The following is a 5,941-nucleotide window of genomic DNA, read 5'->3' on the forward strand; positions in this document are numbered from 1 at the left end:
CCCGGGGCCGGCGCCGCGGCCGCGCCGGGCGCTGGGGGGGCGCGGGAGCCGCCGCCGCCGCCCCGCCCGGCCCCGCCCCGCGCCGCCCCTCCGCCAATGGGAGAGCGCGGAGAGCGGGAGGGGGCGTGGTCTGAGCGATGGCCCCGCCCCTCCGCGCCCCGCAGCGCCGGCACCGGGGGGAACGGGGGGAGCGGGGGCACCGGGAGGAACGGGAGGAGCGGGGGGAGCGGGGGCACCGGGGAGAGCGGGGGCACCGGGAGGAGCGGGGGGAGCGGGGGCACCGGGGGGCACCGGGGGGAGCGGGGGCACCGGGAGGAGCGGGGGGAGCGGGGGCACCGGGAGGAACGGGGGAGCGGGGGGAGCGGGGGGAGCGGGGGCACCGGGGGCACCGGGGGGCACCGGGGGGAGCGGGCACGGCGAGAACGGGCTGCGTGGGGGTTTGTTTTTGCGTGAAGGGAGGCGAGGACGGGGCCACCACTCCCCGCGATGCCCGCTCCCCGTGGTGCCCCTGCACGCCCCGGCCCAGAGGCGCGTTACCGTGGGGGCACCGGGAGCCGCCTCGGGTGGGTCTGCAGGAGCGAAGGGAACGGCGAATGGAGGGTGGCAGCCGCACCCCGGGGAGCAGCGTGGGGTGCCCCCACGGGCGGGGTGCGCAGTGGGGCGGGGGTGCAGCTCCGCAGCTCGGATTGGGGTCCGTCCCACAGCCCGGTTTAGGGTCCGTCCCACAGCCCGGCTTGGGGTCCGTCCCACAGTCTGGTTTAGGGTCCGTCCCACAGTCTGGTTTAGGGTCCGTCCCACAGCCCGGTTTAGGGTCCGTCCCACAGCCCGGCTTGGGGTCCGTCCCACAGCCCGGTTTAGGGTCCGTCCCACAGCCCGGTTTAGGGTCCGTCCCACAGCCCGGTTTAGGGTCCGTCCCGCAGTCTGGTTTAGGGTCCGTCCCACAGCCCGGCTTGGGGTCCGTCCCGCAGCCGGTCCGTCCCTCTGGGTTTGCCGGCACGGTGTGGGAGGGTCACTCGGGCAGTCACAGACCCTCAGCCACCGGCAGCATCCCTCGGGGGTGCAAGGGTGGAACGGGGTCCAGACCACGGGGGGATGGAGCGTGGGCTGCGGGATTGGGAGCCCGGGTTCCCCCAGTGTGTCTCAGCAACTGGTTTCTCTCTCTGCTCCGAATGCCGTCTGAGGCACGGGCGGTCTCCCGGCTGGAATCAATGCCGTCGGCTGCCTGACATGTTCGGCAGCACCAGCACAGCCTGGTTGGGAATGGGGGCCGGGACAGGCGCAGCCTGGCTGGGAAGGGAGGCCTGGATAGGCACAGGGAAGCGGGAGCCAGGAGTAAATCCCTGCCAGGAGAAGCCAGGCAGGCACACGGTGGAGATGGAGTCAGTGGCAGCGCTGGCACAGGGAGTGACAGCTGACAGAGCAGGGATCAGCGTCCCGGAGGGCCCGGGGCCAGCAGCAGAGCTCGGGTGATCACTGTGGTGGTGCTGAAGGGTCATTCTCACTGTGGGCATGGACGGGATTTTCCCTTTGGGAGCATTTATGGTTAATCCCTGGAGCACCCCGTGGGGAGGAGGAGGAGGAGCAGGCAGCAGGGTTCTGATGGATTTAACCATGGACGAGGGAGACGGGCCGGGTTAGGAGCTCCCGTACACGGCTCCAGGGTGACATCCCCTGCTGCCACCCGAGTCTTGGGCACGGGCACGGCTGTCACAGGCTCCAGGGCATGAATGCTGAGGAGCTCCGGGTCTGCAGCGCTCCTCCGGCACAGCTGAGGCTGGAGGAAAAGCTGTCACGGTGGAGGCTCCTCATCCCACTCGCTGCATCCCGGGATCCAGCCGGGAGATGGAGGAGCTGCCTCGGCAGAGCAGACTGCATGCCACGGTTCTGCACTATGATCTGATTTTCCAGGACAGCTGCAGTCAATAGAGGCCGAGGCCTGGGAACAAAGTGCAGCGCTGGAACCATCTGCGGGCTGCAGCTTTTCCACCGGCCCCTGAGCCGCGGCCGTGGCGCTGCTTTTCCTGGCACAACCCGCCGGGTGGAGGGGGTACACCCTGCCCTGGCACCTCCGGGGCACGCCAGGACTTTGCCCCGCTGCCATCCCCGGGCGAGGCTGATGGAAATCTCCGGAGCAAACAAAGCCAGCTGTTCATCGCCGCCGCACCGGGGCAACGCCGGAGGAGAGGACGCGGCTCCCCATCGGCGGCAGCGCTCCCCGTAACCCCGTCTGTGCCAGGGCCGTGCCCTCCCCGGCTGCCCCCGGGCTGCTCCCGCTGCCCCCAGCCCCAAACTGAGCCCGGCAGAGCTCGGAGCCCCGCGGCAGGAGGAGCATCCCCGGCAGGTTCCCCTCCTGCAGGAAAGGCGTGTGCACAGAGCCAGCCTGCTCAGAACCGCAGTCACGCCGGGAGATGTTGCTCCTCAGATAGTTACAGGAACTAATCAGATAACGCAGCTGAACTAAGGGGGATATGTTTGCTAAAAATAGCGTCATGGAACAACAGGCGCCTGGAGATACGGCTGCCTCGGGGAAGCGGGGCTGCGGCATCTGGCGCCGCTCGGAGCGGGGCCGGCGCTCCGAGCCATCTACATATATGTAAATTTGTTCTTAGAGGCAGAAAAACAGCTTGTCCCCGTCACCGTGGTCAGCCCAAGAGGGCCCTTGTGCTGCGGCACCGATGTGAGCACGGAGAGGCAGATGGTGCCACCAGTGCCACCTGTGCCAGCAGCCGCGGGGATGGCAGCTGCCCTTGGCTCAGCCAGGGAGCAGAGCTGTGCACAGGGCTGGAGACACCAGGAGCCCACCCGGGGCTCGGTGCTGGGCTCTGCCCAGCTGCTCTGCACAAACACTGCGCCTCAGGGCTCCCAATCTGCCTGTTTGCTTTGGCACGGAACCTGGCAGGGCTCTGTGTGCCAGAAGTTCCGTGCCGTGCTCAGAGCCAGGGAGATATTTCGGTGTGAGGCCTTTCCTCCCTCCCTTCCCTTCCCTTCCCTCCCTGCCTCCTGCTGCTGCTCAGGGCTGATCCAAAGCTGGCTCGTGACACGGCTGCCCCCACACTCCCCAGCCTTGGCTGCTCCATGCCCTGGGCCTGGCCAGGCTCCATCCATCCATCCATCCATCCATCCATCCATCCATCCATCCATCCATCCATCCATCCATCCATCCCTGCCTGTCCCAGCAGCCTGCCCATCCTGCTGCCCTCCTGGTGCCAGCTCCCGGTGCCAGCTCAGAGGGAGCAGAGCTGCTCCAGCAGGCAGCCTGCAAGGACGAGCTTTTCCCACCAGGCACCATGTCAGCTGTGCCAGCTTGGGAGATATTCATCTTCCTTGCATGGTGAGTGCAGGGAGGATGCTGCAGGCTCTTCCCATGTGCTGCTCGTGGTGCCTCTGCTGTCACCTGCTGCAGTGCCACCAGCCAGGCCTTGGGGGCTTCTCTGTCTCTGCTGCTGCTGGTGAAGCTTTGCCTCAAATCCTGGGGGCAATTTTGGGACCTTCCATGACGTGGAGGGGCTGGAGAGTGTCCAGCTGGAGCTGGATCCCAGCCCCTGCCAGGGCACAGCTGGAGCAGGATCCCAGCCCCTGGCAGGGCACATCTGGAGCAGGATCCCAGCCCCTGGCAGGGCACAGCTGGAGCAGGATCCCAGCCCCTGGCAGGGCACAGCTGGGGCTGGATCCCAGCCCCTGGCAGGGCACATCTGGAGCTGGATCCCAGCCCCTGGCAGGGCGGGCACGGACTCTGCTGCCTTGGGAAGGGCGCAGCCCACGCAGCCCCGAGCAGGCACCGTTCCCTCCCTCGGCAGTCATTGTTCTCCCTCCCATCGCTCACTCACCTCTGAACGCTTCAATCTCATCCCTTTGTCAGTGTCGCTGGCTTTTAATTGAAATTCCTCAGCCATCTCCTCATCAGCGCAGCCCATCAGTGAGTTTTGTGTGGGAAGTCATTGTTTTCCTTCTGCAGCTGTGAAAGTTAAATTCCAGCGTTTTGCTCGGAGACTGCTTTTGTCTCTTCCCTTTCTTATGCTGCCAAGCCAAATCTTACAATCGCAGCCCCTTTCCTTTGTCTGGATATTTCATTTTCCACCTCTCCTCTTCAGAGCCCCTCTGGTTCCATCTGCGGCTCCTTCACTCCTCGGGCCCATCCTGAGGGGCAGCTCCCACCTGTGGCTCCCTCCAGCCACTGCCGTGTTTTCCCTGGGGAGGTTTGGAGAGCCCAGCCTGTTCCTAACTCTTCATTTCTTGGTGTTCAAATCCATAAGAGCAGCATCCAGCTCCTCAGGAGGGTTTGGACACCGTGGAGCTGGGCAGAGATGGAGCTTCCAGCGTGTGGAGAGCCTGAGCCCCCTCCTTCCCCCACCAAAGTGCCCCTTTAGCCCCTTCTCCCTCTCCGAGGCAATGAAAATGCCAACCCAACAGGGTTCAAGAGGAGGACCCACACTGGCAGCAGGAGGATGGATGGGAGCTCAGTGCCCTCCTCTGGAGCAGAGCTTTTCTCTCATGCCTGCCATGGCCCCATGGGCATCCCTAAGGAACTTTGGGGCTGCCCTGGCCCCCACTGCCCCCTCCCATGCATAAATAGGTGACTGTGCCAGGTCCTAACAGCTGGCACTGGGCTGAGGCCAGGCCATGAATCTTCCTTGTGCCAGGACTGACACGAGCCAAGGCTTCAGGAGCAGAGGGACCAGTGCAGGGCAGTCACCCACGAGGACTTTGAGGCAGGATGAAGGGTTGGATGTTCAAAAGGCCTTTGGAACAGAGGGAGGGCAGGGCAAGTGCCAGCCTCCCTAATATGAGATATTTCCAGGCTATTTTGTATATTTTAGATGCTTTTCTGATGTGCCTCAGCGGCATCAAATATTTTAGGAGTATAATATGTCAGCTTGGAAATATCTGAGGTATTTTGTAGCTGTACACAAGCACATCCTGAGCCAGGGAAGGGCTAGGCTGTGGTTGTGGTTTCAAAGCAAGGGTGTAAATGTCACAGGTGCCTGGGTTATCCCTGCACACTTGGCCATTTCCATCCCACAGCGATTCACAGCAGCCAGTGGCACGGAGCCTGGCACTGCCTGGAGCCACCACAGCACAGCCCAAGGAGCTGGAACAAACAAATCGCTGAAAACCCTCATCTCTGGAAATTAGTTTGGCACCACGGAGCCCAAGAGCTCCCACGGGCCAGCCCTGGGATGTGAGCAGCGCTCTGGGCCCTTGTAAAACAATAAACAGTGCTAATGAGCAGCACGGAAATGTGCAGAGGCTCGTAAAGCTGCTGCTCTGGAGAACGAGTCACCCTCCAGGGCCAGCTGGGGAGAGGCTCCCGAGGGACCCAGGGATGGAGATGGATGTGTGACTGCTGAGCTGTGGGCACGTCCCGGGGAGGGAAGGGCAAAGCTGGATCCTGAGCCAGCCAGGGAGGAGCTGGGCACACGCAAATGAGTGCCCGCGGCGTGCCCAGACGTTCATCAGCGCTAATTGGCGGCAGATGGCTGATGAGACACGGGTGGGATCCAGCAGCTTTTGTCTTTCTGCTCTGGCGCACCTGAGGTGACATTCCCAACCTGAGGTGACATTCCCAGCCTGAGCGTGAGCCACTCCGGGTAATTAACAATCTGGGTGATGACCATGACGGTGGAGCTCCGAGTTTAAGGCTGTTGTTACTGTTTTCCAAGGAAGGCCGGACATTTCCTCTTAGCAAAAATCCAGTGAGCTCGGGCAATTAGTTTTTATTTCAAAATGACAGTGTGCGAGCAGCACGGGCAGCCGCAGGCGGGCACTTCAGGCACTCAGAGCTCTGAAGAGCGATCGGTTCCTAATTCCTGATCTCTCCTCGCTCTCTGTCAGCGGGAAGCCGCTCCCCTTGTCCTTTAAAATCCCTTTGTCCTTTAAAATGTGGATGTGGCACTTGGGGACACATGTTAGAGGTGGCACTTGGGGACACAGGTTAGAAGTG

Source organism: Melospiza georgiana, chromosome 16 (assembly GCF_028018845.1).
Source record: "Melospiza georgiana isolate bMelGeo1 chromosome 16, bMelGeo1.pri, whole genome shotgun sequence".
Lineage (NCBI taxonomy): Eukaryota > Metazoa > Chordata > Aves > Passeriformes > Passerellidae > Melospiza > Melospiza georgiana.